Here is a 15,591-nt window from a genome sequence, read left to right as displayed (position 1 = left end):
TCATTACTCATGAGATGGAAATTTCCAAGTTCTTTTATTCTCATGAGTTTCATTACAATAATTGCCCAGGTAAACTAGTTCTCCCACAGATAAAAAATAATACATGTATTATTTATGACACGTTAGAAAATCTGCACAAGAAAGAGAACTCAGAAATACACTTGCTTGCTTTTATCATATATAGAATAAGTTTATTTTCCTCCAGAAGAAGAGATTAAAAAAATAAAAGTAGTTTTTTAGCATTTGCAAAAAAATGCTATGAAGCCATATTTATGACAATGGTGGTGATATGCTATATTGGCATGAATTAATTTTAAGGTTAGTCCTCCCAGCTTTAGATCTAAACACTGCAGTTCAAATGCATTTTCAGTATTTCAGGCTCAAAGCGTATTCACAGTGACACATGTAAAATAAGTAATGACAATACAAAAGATAAATCTACTTTTATTTTTTATTATTATTATAATTATTTTTTTTTAACACTGCCATTTTCAGTGCAGTATACTTTATTGTTCTGGCTGGAAGCTTCACCATATTCAAAAATTTTCTTTATAAAGATTATTTTTTGTCTGTAGATGCATCTATTTTTATGTCATTTGCTAATATGAAAATATCATGTGTCTATGAGTAGAAAACAACCTTTGTCATCTGTAAATTAAATGAAATACTGTACTGATAAAGACTTGAGTTTGGTTGTTAGCATGTAAGATGCCTGTTGGCACATGTATTTAAGTAGCTGTTGAATTATCACAATCTAAGGTGATCACTGTTTGCTGCAGCAGCAGTATCCAAATCAGAATGTATCTTTGTCAGTCACTTGATTCACAGGCCTGTGGACCCTATACTGAATTTCGCTTTTTTTTTTTTGTTATATAATTTCTTCTATGTACTTCAGGAATGAAAAAGAAAAACCTTCAGTATTGCTCTGATTATTTGAGTTATTTCAACATTTTAGAATATTTTATATAATATTAATTAATAGTTTTTATTATTGAGGCTCTGTTGCAAAATGTATTTCCTCATTATTGGAGGCTATACAAAAGTGCATCAAATGACAGAATGGCTTGGACTGGAAGAAACCTTAAAGATCATCTGGTTCTAATGCTCCTTCCCATGGGTAGGGTTGCTAACTGCTATATCAGGCACTAGACCAGGCTGCCCAGGGTCCCTTCCAATCTGATCTTTAACACCTCCAGGCACAGGGCATCCACAACTTCTTTGGGAAGCCTGTTCCAGCACCTCACCACTCTCTCTGTAAAGAACCTCTCCCTGATATCCAATCTAAGTTTTCCCTCCTTCAACTTAAAACCATTTCCCCTTGTCCTGTGATTATCCTTGTAACAAGTTGACTCCCCTCCTGTTCGTAGGCTCCCTTTTAAGTACTGGAAGGCTGCAATGAGGTCGCTCCACAGCCTTCTCTTCTCCAGACTGAACAAGCTCAGCTCCCTCAGCCTGTCTTTGTAGAGGAGGTGCTCCAGCCCCTCTAATCATCTTTGTGGCCCCTGAAATAAAGATTTCTGATGAACTATCCACAAAAAGCATCATATCATCTGCTGTGACTGCACAAATGTGAAGTGACAATTATCTATATGTTAGGTGCCTGGATTAAAATCATGTTCCTTTATCATATGTACCTTATTCACTTATGAAGTGAAACAGACAATTCTTTAAAAGCAAAATTTATGAAGGTTTATTTTCTACAACTCTCCTTGTGTTTATTCTGTAGTACCTAATAGCACACCTGTCCTAATGCTCCAATATTTGCCTCCTCCAAAAGCATTAGTGTATTTTACCTAAATGCCTTTAAAAAATAAAAATAAAAAAAATCACATACATTTCAGGAAATTAATTATTTTGAGACCTCAGCTCTTGTCATCAGTTTTAATTGAAAGCAGGGATCTGAGAGACAGGAAGATGCAGATCCTAAGTCTCATTTCCTCAGAATACCAGATAAAACAGTGTAGCTAATATAGAGTTAATATAGAATTTAGAAAGAAGAGCAGGGAGTGAAGTAACATGAGAGTACAGCAGTTAAGTACAAGACTTACTGTGGATGAATTATTTCAGTAACTTGAATTTTTTTTGCCTGTAACGTTAGACATCAGTGGCTTTTCGTTTTTCCTTGGTATCTTTATTTCTCCTATTACATTAATTTAAGCTTGAAAAGAACATGGAATATTTCAGTACTGGCCAAAATACTTTATTTTATATATTTTACGTGGAGAATTTGCCTGAGTGACATGGATTTATGGTTTTCTCCTCTATTATCTAAATTTATCATTTATATTGTCATGTAAATAAAGATAAATAGAACGCAGATCAAATTTATGATTTATGTATAGTACTCCAGAATAAGGTAATTAATTTGTCATCTTGTTACCCTATAAATTTATATAATTGTGCTTTATTTTCACCAAGTATTGAAGTAGAAAAGTGAACTTATCATTTGTATCCAGTAATTATTTTTTTGCTTTCTTTTTTTTTTCATTTTAGTTTTATTGTGGCTAGCAACTGTTTAGGCGGTTGATTTACAAAACAAGTGATTGCTCACCACCTGCCAATTGATGCCCAGCTAGTCTGCTTGGAGTGGCTTCCCCCCTCTGGCTAACTTCCCTCTGTTTTATAGTTGTTTTTTTTTATTATTATGTCATATGATATGGAACATCCCTTTGTCTAGTTCTGGTCAACTGTCCTCATTCTGTCCCCTCCCAGTCTCCTGTGTTCCACAACCCCTTGCTGGCAGGAAGTGCAAGAAGCTGAAACACTGAAATGTCCTTAGTTCTGTACAACATTGCTTAGCAACAGTGAACCAACATTTTTCTCCTCAAGACAAAACAGAGCATCATACCAGACACTACGAAGAACATCCATTGACATTCACCGACTCTTGCTGAACACTGAAGGAGATCAAATAGTGGAGTGAGTGCAGTGGGGCAGTGGGTGGTTTATTTCAACTGTGTGACAGTGACATTACGAAAAAACCACATTCCAGATGGCCGTGCAGATTTTAATAAGTGCAGCATGCAGGATCTTCTTCATCACTGGCAAAAGTGTATGGCTTTTGGTGGTAACTATGTTGGAAAACTGTGTTTTGTAACTGAGAATTTGGTCTGCCAAATAGTGTTATTGTGCTTTTAGTATCCATTGTAGTTTCTGTAGGAAAAAAAGGTAAGAGGCATTACTTTTGGAGCAACCCACATACACAATATTAAAACACTGTAGCTCAAAAGAAGTAACAGCAACAGCTGATAGGAGTATGCCTTCCTTCTGAGGGATACAGTGTTGATGATACTACTCATGGTGCTGGTATCTGAGCTATGCTCAAATAGTCTTGAATGTCTTGAATTACTTTGCAAGGTATTCTCTCGGTTAAACATTAGGAATGTTGACTTTTCACAGGAACCACTGCATATTGACTCTTGCTGCATAGGTATAACTAATGATAGGAAATCTGTCTTTATATCTCTCTTTTTTCTGGCTGTGTATTCACTTCTAAAAATATAAAAGATACTTCTATTTATATTATATGTTTCAGGAACATAAATTTACTTTTCCAGGGTTTCTGCATAGCTGGATATTCTGTTAGATGATGTATCCTGATTCTAACTGGAGGTAGAAACTCACTTGCTCTGTTGTAGTCTTACGTAGGGCATCTGAGATAAATGTTATATGCATAGATCACTGAATTTTCATTAATTAAAGAAAAAGAATAAAGAAAGGACCAGGGAAAAAAAATGTAGGAAAAAAAAAAAAAGATTCTGCTATGATTTCAGCTGAAACAGTGTTAATAGCATACTCATGTTTGGTTGAGTGGTGGAGAGTGTGCCTGAGTCCAGGCTGGGCCAATTGGAAGGAAGTGAGCGAACAGATGTGGACTGCTGAGCAGCTTCCAGGTTAAACCACAACAGACAATGTCTATTTTGTTTCATGGTTGAATACTGAACTTTCTTCTTCCTGAGATAAGAGCGAAACCTTTGATTTTTATCAGGATATTACTCAATGTTTTTCTGTGTATTGGGTCTGTCCTTGGGTTCCAGTGTATTTGGTATTTGTGTGTGTCCTCACATTTAGATTGTCAGCAAATTCATCAGGCAATAAATTAAAACATTTTTTAGTGCTCTAGAGGTAAATGAGAGCCAAAGAAATACTCATTATAGATACATGAAGGCTTAAATCATTATCATATAAACTACCTCATTTTCAAGTTATTAAAATGGAACATATATTTGCTTAGGTAAAGTACTTCATATAAATAACCATAAAGAATTTAAGAATAGAAGTCAGGGACATAATTGTGTACCTCTACATCTTCTTTCATCTTGTGTATTAAATCTATCAATAGGCAGAATAGCAAGACTGCTCTATAAAAAATAAAATAATAATAATGGTAAAAGGTTATAAATGGAAAGTAACTTTAACTTTCAAAAGTGTTAATGGTCTTTTCTGCCTCCACAAACTTTTTAATAAGTCATAACTGTTAAGATTTGGAAAATAGTAGTCATAGGTAATTATATTGTTTAAAAAAGAAAAAATGATGTAGAAAATGTTGAATTTATTTTAAGGTGAAAAAAGCCGTGACATTGATTTCAGTAGAAACCAAATAAAGTCCTGAAAGTGTATTTTCATCAACAGAGTTCCCTTTTGGACAGTATACACCACAAAGTCTGGCTTGAGCTTGCTGGTGGGAAAAGCGGTGACTTGGAATGAATTTCAAGTTATACTTGTCTTTTATGCTTAGATATTTGTTCAAATGTAGAACCCAAAACTTAGACTGTTAAAATTAAGACTTTAAGCCCAACATTTCGTAAGTTGCAGTGCAATCACCTTTTACATTTTATAATGGAAATTCTGAGAAACATCTTTTTCATGATAAATATTTAATCAGAGAAATCACACAAAAGGAGTAGGAAACCATCTGTAGGCAGAGGAAATTTAAAGTTCTCTCTTCTACCTTTCCAGAGAGTATAATAACAAATGAGCTGTGGGTTATAATTCTCAATAAACCCATGAGAAATTATCAAAGAAGAGAAATTACAGGAAGGAGATTAGCTTCATTGAGGTAGTGTCTGTGACTGTGGGATTCTGTAGATTAATAGTCAGCACATACATTTGTCAGGAGATATCTTGGTGTACTGGTTTTGGCTGGGATGGAGTTAATTTTATTCAGAACAGTCCTTTTTTTGTTGCATTTTGCCTTTGTTGCTAAACAGTCTTGATAACAACAGTGTTTTGGCTATTGCTGAACAGTGTTTGCACAGAAGCAAATCTTTCTATCCTGCAGTTATGCTAGGAGTGGACATGAAGTTGGGAGAGAACACAGTGCAAACAGCTGCCCAAAATGACCAAAAGGATATTCCATCATACTATGTGTTATTATCATACTGTAGTACACTATATTGTACTACTGAAGAGAGTCTTTTTATAAGGGCATGGAGTGACAGGCCAAGGGGAAATGGTTTTAAGCTGAAAGAGGGTAGATTTAGACTAAATATGAGGAAGAAATTCTTTACAGTGAGGAAGGTGAGATACTGCAACAGGTTGCCCCAGCGAGTCTGTGAATGCCCCTTCCCTGGAGGCATTCAAGGCCAGGCTGGATGGGACTTTGAGCAACTTGGTCTAGAGGGAAGTGTCCCTGCCTATAGAAGGGGGGGTTGGAACTGGATGATCTTAAAGGTCCCTTCCAACCCAAACCATTCTATGATTCTATGATTCTATGATTCTATGATTCTATGATTCAATGATTCAATGATTTTATGATTCTATGATTCTATGATTCAATGATTCTATGATTCTAAGATTCTATGATGTGATACCATGTTCAGCAATAAAATCTGAGTAGAGAAAGAAAGGGGCATTCATGATTACAGTATTGCTCTTCCCAATTTACTGCTAAACATGGTGAGATCCTGCTTTTCAGGGACAGAACAGAGGGAATTGGATATTTTTCAATTGTGCAAGCAACTTTCACTTTCCTTATTAAACTATCATCTCAGTTCTCACCTTTTTGCTATTTCTGTCCCATGGGAGAGGGAAGTGAATGAAAGTTTGGAATGGAAGTTTGACTGCTGGCTGAGATCATCTCACCTATTCCAAGACACTTTTTTTGCCAAGATTGTTTGTTATATTTAATGATTGTTTTGATGTAAAATGTTCAAAATATTATGAGTAAATTTTAGAACCAAGGTACTCTTAAGGGCACTTTCGGGTGAGCATCATGGATATCACAATACAAAATAATTTTCTCATGTGTGGGAAATGATATCAGTTTACTTGTATCAAGATATTTCCTTAGGAGTGATAGTAAGAGTCTGATTTGCTACTTGCTGCAAAATTGTGAAATAAATCTAACTTAAATTGATATTTAGACATAATTCTGGCAAAAGAACCCTTTGTGTGCTACTTGGGGGTTGTATATCATGAAGCAAGGCTCAAGCATACTGAGAGAAGCAGCAAGCACATTTTCTTTACATTTCCTCTTGAGGCAAAGCAGATCTGCATACAGATTTTTGAAGGAAATAGTCTATCCCTTCTGAGTTTCATTTGGAGGGATTTTTTTTTCCTGATTAAGAGCAAAAAACAAATAAACCTCCCATTACAGAATTCAAAAGATTCAGGCATCTGGGAGATGCATAGTTGCATTGCAATAAATATAAATGATTTTTTCAAATTACTTTTGTCTTCAATTACCAAAAGTACCATTCAAGATTAATCATGTCTACATTAGGAACCCAATTACATATGAGAAATTTAAAGTAGATAAATAACAGACCTACTTGCTTTAACTTAACCTTAAAAAGAAAAATTCTTGTCTCACTTGAATCCACAGTGAGTAAGATTTCCTTATATCTCTCCCATTTCTATTATATTTTGACTTTTCTGTTTCCAAACAATTTTGATGATTTTAGATGTTAGATTATTTTCCCACTTCAGTGACATTCTCATAGAAAGAAAATGCTAATACGAAGAGGCAGCTATTATTCTTAGTGATCTCCCTCAGTCAGGAGTACTTACCAAACATTAATAATAGATTTTTGCATCTTGAATAAGGAGTCATTAGGCAAAAATAAATGTATCCAAGAGACACATATGCAATGCTAATTGACAACTGTGTACACAAAGAGCTGCCATTTATTTTATTACAGTCAAACATAACCTTTGTAAATGTCAGCTCTGTGTTCTGTTGACCAGCATTTTAATTTAGACATATTGTTCTTCTGTCTTAAGTGATTATCATTTTATTCCCTTCCAGCACATTAACCATTCATACTAGTTGCTATTACATATTTCATATTCTTTTGAAAGTAACAATCAAATGATTATAATTTTATGGGGTAGATGATGGAAAAAAAAAGGAAAAATGATCTCATGATTACTTCAGTAGAGGTTTTGTGTTGATTAAGGTCATAGAAGACAAAACAGTTATAGAATTCTTATACAAATTCTGAAATAAGTTGGAAAGGTGAGCCCATGTGAACCTAATGAGGTTCAACATAGCGAAGTGAAAGGTTTTACACTTGGGTCAGAGTAATCCCAGATATGTATACAGAGTAGGAGAAGAAATCCTTGAGATTAGCCCTGCTGAGAAGGACCAAGGGGTCCTGGTAGATGAAAAACTGAATGTGATTCAGCAGTGTGTTCTTGCAGCTCAGAAGGCCACTGATATCCTGAGCTTCATCAGAAGACGGGTGGCCAGCAGGGACAGCGGATGATTGTCCCTCTCTGCTCTGCTCTTGTAAGGCCCCAGCTGGAGTACTGTGTCCAGGTCTGGGGCACCCCAATACAGGAAAGATGTGGTTGGAGAGGTTGGAAAGGCTCGAGAGGAAGGCCATAAGGATGATCAAAGGGCTGGGAATACCTCCTCTTCGAAGACAGGCTGAGGGAACTGGCCTTGTTCCGTCTGGAGAAGAGAAGGCTGTGGGGAGACCTCATTGTGGCATTTCAGTTTTTAAAAGGGGATTATAAACTGGAGAGGAATAAACTTTTTACTTGGGTAGATAGGGGTACTACAAGTGGAAATGGTTTTAAGCTCAAGGAGGGAAGGTTTAGATTGGATATGAGAGGGAAGTTCTTCACAGAAAGAGTGGTGAGGTGCTAGAACAGGCTGCCTAGGGAGGCTGTGGAAGCTCTGTTCCTGCAGGTTTTCAGGACCAGGTTGGATTGGGTTTTGGACAACCTAGTCTAGTATCAGATCTGGATGTTGGTGGCCCTGCCTGTGACAGAGAGGTTGGAACGTGATGATCTTTGAGGTCTCTTCCAACTCAAGCCATTCTATGATTCTATGAATTCAGAAGGATGTCCTGTCCTTTCCAAAAGGTAAGTCTCTGAATTTACAGAGCTTTTAAAATTCTGTTGACTGAGCAAAATTTGACTGATGTATGTATCAGAAGACAGACTCTTCTCCCACCTTCTAGGTGCTTGGCTATGTATTCAAAATCAACACCAATTTTAAATATAAGTTCAACATTGAGATTATTGTGAATTACTTTAGATTATAAATGTTAGAGAAAATTGAAGGATATATAATCTCTTTGGATTTTATTCCATAAGAAATATGGAAGATTGTAAAAGTGAAAGAGTGTTTTTAAAAAGATATGATTCAATAATTTAAAATCCTGCATCTTTTGTCAGACCATGTAGTATCACTGGAGGTGATGATAAGGAAAAAAATAAAGTCAAAATGTTCCGTGATCTGACTTTCTTATATCTAAATATAATTGATACATTATATATATATATTTCAATTTTCTTAAAATGCCTGCCATTAATAATTATGAATTATTTTAGGCAAGCTTGTTACAAAACTCCTGTGAACAACATACAGCTGCTCCTTGTAATTTCTTAAGTATTTAATTAGATATAATCAAGGCTAAATAGTTTATTTGTTATTATTATTAATGAAATCAAGTGAAGAGAAAGGCTTCTCTTGATCAGAACAGTGACTGTACGGGTCAAGGCACAGGCTCTATGAAGACAGATATGCTTTAGCTTAGATAGGCTAATAAACTCACATTACATGCAGGAGTGAGGTCTTATCGGGTACAGGACACTGGAGCATGAGGGTGAAATCTATGCTTGTAGCTCACTCTCTGACTGCCAATGTCTTGCTATTGTGATCACAGTTTTTTCTAACTGAAGACTATTTTATGTTTAATCTGTTAAGCACTGCTTGAATACAGGTTCTCATATCTGAAATGCAGCTGTTTTTTATCCACTGCAAAGCTTAGCCACCCACGAAGTCTTCACTCCTACATCATTCCACTTTGATATATTCTCTCATTTCCCTCTCCCTCAGTTCGTCTATCTCCCTGAACCAAACGAAAGTAACCTTCTCTCACAAAACAAACGAATAACTAAGGAAGGGAAGGAAATCAAATACATAAATATATGTTTAAATATGTTATTTCTGTCTAGTTGTTGCTGCTATTGCTAGATAATTTTCTCCTACAGCTCTAATTCTTTTAAGAATTCAGTTTTATTTCCCTAAAATAGAACTTTAATGCTACAAAGACAGAACCTCAGAGAAGTTTCAGTTCAGATGAATCACTTGAGTTCCAAGGAATTATCTTGATCTCATTTGGAGTGAAATCAACTCTGTTAATCAATTCAGTTGATCTGAGACAGCAAGCCTGGCATTACCATGGGAAGGTCACGTCTGACCATTCTGGTGGCCTTCTATGAGGGAGTGACAGCATTGGTGGACTAAGGAAGGGTAACTCATTTACGTGCACTTCTGCAAGGCCTTTGACATAGTCCCCCACCACATCCTTATCTCAAAACTGTAGAGACATGGAATTGAAGGGTGGACTATTCTTTTGATAAGGAATTGGTTGGAAGGTCACAGCTAGTGGTTTGTGGTCAATGGCTCTATGTCTATGTGGACAGTAACAAGCTGTGTCCCTCAGGGGTCCACCTTAGGTCCAGTACTCCTTAACATCTTTGTGATAGAGATGATAGCATTGAGTGCACTCTTGGCAAGTTTGCTGATGATACCAAGCTGTGAGAAGTGGTTAAAATAACAGAAGGAATGGATGTCATCCAGAGGGACGTTGATAAACTCAAAAGGTGGACCCTTGTGAACCCAATGAGGTTCAACAAAGCAAAGTGTAAAGTTTTGTTCTTGGGTGAGGTAATCCCAGAAACACGTACAAACTGGGAAAAGAAAACCAACCAAAGTCATTAAATGACTCTATGATACTATAACTACTCTGGGTAAATTTCATTTGACTTCCTGAGACTTTGGCAGTCCCTGGGACACAATTATGCTAAAGACTAGCAAAGTCTTAATACTGAGGAATGTCTAATGGTTTGCCCTAAATCTGTTTGTTTCTTACTGTTCTATTAATTTTTCAAACTGTGTTATAAAAACACTGGAAACTCTTCCATTTGTAATACACACTCAGATGCAGCTTGAGTAGTATCTGTTTTCAAAAGTATTAAACCATGTAGTGGTTTGGAATGGGAAGCAAAGAAGTTTAATATCCATTTCAAATTAAGATTTTGAGATAGTGAAGGATGATTTCCCTTTACCTTTGTGGTAGACTCACATATTTATATATTGACATTTAGCAATGATGTTAGGAGATGAGTCATCTGAAAAGGCAGCAACAATTATTTGATATGTGAAAGTTCACTGCAGATGAAACCTTGATAACTTGCTGATCAACAACTCTTTGCCTGTGAGCCTCTTTTTCATTGCATTTTCCAACAAATGAGGGAGAAACTACAAAAGCTCTGTAAAAGTAATCCTAAGTAGCTATTTTAATTTTGTCCATCAAAGAGAGATTGCTGATAATTTTAGAGAATATACAGGTCAAGTGAAGAAATATATATTTGCAATGTCTTCACTGACTTTACACGTTCACATTACTTTTTTTTTTTTTCTAGAATAATAAACTGCAAGTTTGTTGTAAGTCATGGACAGATTTCTTAGCAAAAATATACAATAATCAAACTAATTATGGAAATAAAAACTTTGATGGACACTACAGAGTTAGTTGGTGAAAAGTATATAATGTGAAAAAAATATCATGAATTATATAAAAATATCTACTGATCACGAAACATGGATTTACCCTAGGATGTTCTATTAATTTGAGCAATAAAATACTATTACTTTTGACTACACAGAAAAGACAATAAAATGAACTTTACTGCAAGATGTAGTGGAAATGCTAAGTTATGGCCTGAAGCAGTGATTGAGCATCTGCTGGGAAGGCAGAGCCAATCCAGGGGAGTTCAGCTGCATGCAGTGCACCTGAGTAACTGAAAGGGGTGGAGCCAGGATCTTTCCAGACCTCATTTAAGGGTTGACAGTGGAGAAAAGGATTTTTTGCTGGAGAACTTTGTGTATGTGAGACTTTCTTACGGTAAGTGGATTCTTTCCTTTGTTTCTTTATCTTTTGTTGCTGTGTTTGAGCATGTCCTCATTTGCTATAGCCTAGAGCTTTGGTAATATGCTGTTATTGCTGTGCTTTCCACTGTGTTGCAGCATTACAGAAGGTTAACAAGATAATAAAGTATAAAAGATGTCGCATAATGTCTTTCTCCCCATACAAAAACTAAAATGTAGAAATGAAGCAGATCAAAAAATTAAATCTGTTGTCAAACTGAAAAGTTACTTTTGTCTCTTCCTCAGCCATCAATAGAACTTAAAAATGCAGGGAAACAGGAATAAAATCAGATTTAGTTCACAAACCAGCAGGTATGATCCTATATATACATCCATAATTTTTCATAATGAGATCTATAGACTTTAAGTATCAGTAATTTTAAAGTTTGTGAGTATCTGATATAGTACTGATTCTTGAGTAGTCTCCCAGAAATCAGCAGTTCGTTAGGCTGATGTTCTTTGTTCTGAAAAATCAAATAATGTAAAATAAATGTTTCATAGATTATAATATTTGTTTACCAAAAGCATTTCACTAATTTATGCAAGACCAAATAAAAAATTACATGGCTTTGTGAGCCTTGTATTTTCCCAGTTGATCAGGAGAGACTGGAACATTACTTAAATAGGTGTCAGTTTTGAGATGGAAATAGAGTATTATCCATTCATTTAATATTTCACATTTGTTTTTATGTAGCTGTGGGTAGTGGAATTTGGTTCATTGAGTAAAGTTTTTCCTTTCTGAGGCATGTGGAATTCTTCAAAAATGCATTTGTAAAAGTCTTGCATACTGTCAGTAGCATTTGTCAGTAGGGTTTTGGGCTTCTGCTTGTTTGGGGTTTTTTTGAAAGTTCAGTTGTTCAGTAAGAGCAATAAGAATTAGTTTGGTAAATGTGGAGTTTAAATGGAAAATCTACAGATCCCTGTGACATTGTTTAGAAGTCACATATTTGATGATTGTTATCATGAATCTTAGTTTCCCTGAGTGGAACTCCTACTGCTTCTACTTCTGGTATTGTGTGTTGTCCTTTTTTTATTGCTTTTCTCACATTGGCACTGTATTCTGTTATTTATTTCCTTTGTTTTCTAAGACTTCATGCCTCACTGTAGTTCGATGATCAACTTTATACTTATTTCATCCAAATTACTAGGAATTATCACAACCTGCTCAACCATCCTATCTAGTATGTTGCAAACTGATATTGAATTGAAACAACTGGACAAATCATTGTGAAGTTTTACAGAGCTTTAAAGATTCTGCATCTTCTAAATGACCAGAGTGATATTTTCTTTTCAACAAGCTTAATGTTAAAGGCAGAGAGAAGAGGTCCATGGATTCCCCCTAGTAATTTTAGAGGGCATTTGAGATTTTTTGTTGGGAAATATTTTGTTGGAATGTTAGATAAATTAGCTTTAAAAACTGTAATAGAATTCATCCCTCAGGCTACAAAATCTGAAAGAAATAGATGTGTATGATTGACATGAAGGATATTTCCCTAAAATTATCTACAACCTTCTGATATATTAGCAAAATTGAATTTAAATGTTTTCTTTTTGAGCAGAATTTATTTTGCTCATTTTCTGCTGCATTGTGAAGATTTTCTCTGTTACAGTCCAATTCCTGTAAGATACGGATGTTACAATTATTAACCATTGCTGCTGTGAGCCACCATATACTATCAAACGTTTTATAAATTACTTTCTTGAGCTATTCATTGTTTTACAATATCAAAATGTCATGTAAATAATTTAATTTTAATCTTGTTGAGATCACACTCCTTAGGTATCACACCAAAAGATCTTCAGGATACTATGTCTTTTCAAAAATAATCTCTTTGGTCTCATTCTTATGAAATGTATTGATTTTCTCAAATAAGTGAAATGATTTTATCTTAAAAATTAGGAATGAAGACTCCTTCCTAATGCTACTAGAATTACAACGGGAGATTTTGACTCCAAATTAAAGAACATTGTTTGTGTTACTTATGCCAAAAATTAAGGTTCTGTGCAAGAGTATGTATTGAAAATCAGAACTGGGAGCCATTTCAGTATGAAATGCTAACTCTGTAAATTGCTTAGATTTTAACTGATGCAACTAGGATTAAGACTCCCTAACATTTCCCTATTTTGTATAATGTTTTTATGCTTTTTTTTCTCTTGCTTTTTGGAAAGCTAGAACTCTTTGTTTTAGACAAACAGACACTCTGTGTCTGGATCACAGAGATCTTTACTGTATGTTAAAAAATGCTGGAACAGAAGAGTGAAAGGTGAACTCAGCAAAAGTAATAATTTTTCTTGTTATGTAATGAGGAATGCTCAGTTAATATTAAGGAGACTATTCCAATGGCATTTTAATGACTGCAATTTAGAATAATAGTAATACTCTTTAGGCATTCAAATCATTCAATATGAAATTCCTACAGTATTTAACATCTAGCATATGAAATGCTTCTACATCTGCCTGAAAATTTAGCAGCCTATTTGTTAATTGGTGTTAATTGCTTTTGTTGCATATAGTATTCAATAATATCCAATTTGTCACATAGAAACTTGTGTTCTAGACTATAGTGGATTGAAAATAGAAAGAACCATTTTTGGAAGGGAAAATATTTTTACTATTTTAACTACCATGTAATTATTCTCTGTAATGCTGTCTGAAAGGTTAAAAAAAAAGGCTGAAATGAAGATAGCATATAATCAAAATGAAGATTCAGCAGAGCTCATTCAACCTCTATTTTGCCATCAGTTAGGTTCAGCCACACATTATTATTGATTGATTCTTATTATTTTAACCATTTATGTAGTTTATACTACTTGTGATTCAAAACAAATTAAAAGACACTTGAGAAGAAGTAAAAAATACCTGTTTCATAACTGTGATGAGATTTCAGCTTATGAAATACAGTAGAGGCTGAACTTTTCAACCAGTATTGCATTGTATATTATTGCCATGCAACAGATGTCAGCAGAGCGGTAGTCTGACAAAATGGTGTCAGTCATAGAAGAGTGGATGAGGAGAAGCTGTGTTATTGAAGAATTTAATGTGGAAAAAATTGCACCCTTTGACATTCATCTTGCTGAATGCTTATGGAATGTTTATGGAAACCAAAGTGTGGATTTGAGAGCAGTGAGGTGGTGTATGGTGCATTTCAGCACTGGCGACAGCAACTGTGGTTCACCTGAACTGGTGTGGATTTTTACGAGTGGCATGCAGGTTTTTATTCGTTACTAGTGAAAACAGAATCACAGAATGGAGTTCAAGATCCTGAGTGGAAGAAGCAAAGCAGTAAGTAGGATTGCTACCCTGGACTTTAGGAGAGCCAACTTCGATCTCTTCCGGGACCTACTTGGAGCTATCCTGTGGGCTCGGGTGTTAGAAGGTAAGGGGGCCTCTGGGAGCTGGTCAGCATTTAAACAGCTCTTCTTCCAAGCTCAGGATCGGTGCGTCTCTGTGAGCAAGAAATCGGGAAAAAGTGGCAGGAGACCTGTGTGGATGAGCAAGGAGCTCATGCGCAAGCTCAAAGGAAAGAAGGTCCATGAAATGTGGAAAAAGGGTCTGACCACTTGGGAAGAATATACGAATGTAGTCAGGGCCTGCAGGGATGCAACGAGGAAGGCTAAAGCCCACCTGGAATTGAATCTGGCTAAAGTGATAAAGGATAATAAAAAAGGCTTCTTCAAGTATGTTAACAGCAAAAGGAAAACTAGAGAGAATGTGGGCCCCTTACTAAGTGAGGGGGGGGGTTCTGGTAACGGGGGATGCTGAGAAGGCAGAGATACTGAATGCCTTCTTTACTTCCGTCTTCAGTGAAAAGGCTCTCCCGCAGGAATCCCACACCCTGCAGGTTAGTGAGAGGGTCTGGGGAATGGGAGACTTCCCTTTAGTCAGGAAAGAGGACGTGCGTGAGCGCCTAGGCAGCACTAAGGTCCACAAGTCCATGGGACCTGATGGGGTGCATCCACATGTGCTGAGGGAGCTGGCGGAGGTCATTGCCGAACCGCTCTCCATCATTTTTGAGATGTCTTGGACAACAGGAGAGGTCCCTGAAGACTGGAGGATAGCCAATGTCACTCCAGTCTTCAAAAAGGGCAAGAAGGAAGATCCGGGTAATTATAGGCCTGTCAGCCTCACCTCTGTCCCTGGAAAGGTGATGGAACAGCTTGTGCTGGATACCATCTCCAGACAACTGGGAGAAAAGGAGGTT

At 36.1% G+C, this 15,591-nt stretch overlaps 1 long non-coding RNA gene across 1 annotated transcript in view; it reads left to right on the top strand.

Moving 5' to 3' along the window:
* The first annotated feature begins 11,298 nt into the window (after nt 1–11,298).
* LOC109366665 overlaps nt 11,299–15,591 on the top strand; it is a 23,687-nt gene continuing 19,394 nt past the window's right edge. Inside the window, exon 1 of the long non-coding RNA XR_002113155.1 lies at nt 11,299–11,366. This is a non-coding gene — a long non-coding RNA (uncharacterized LOC109366665). The remainder of the gene's footprint in view (nt 11,367–15,591) is intronic.

Source organism: Meleagris gallopavo, chromosome 3, assembly GCF_000146605.3.
Source record: "Meleagris gallopavo isolate NT-WF06-2002-E0010 breed Aviagen turkey brand Nicholas breeding stock chromosome 3, Turkey_5.1, whole genome shotgun sequence".
In the NCBI taxonomy this organism is placed as follows: domain Eukaryota; kingdom Metazoa; phylum Chordata; class Aves; order Galliformes; family Phasianidae; genus Meleagris; species Meleagris gallopavo.
This window is presented reverse-complemented; position numbering and strand designations above follow the sequence as displayed.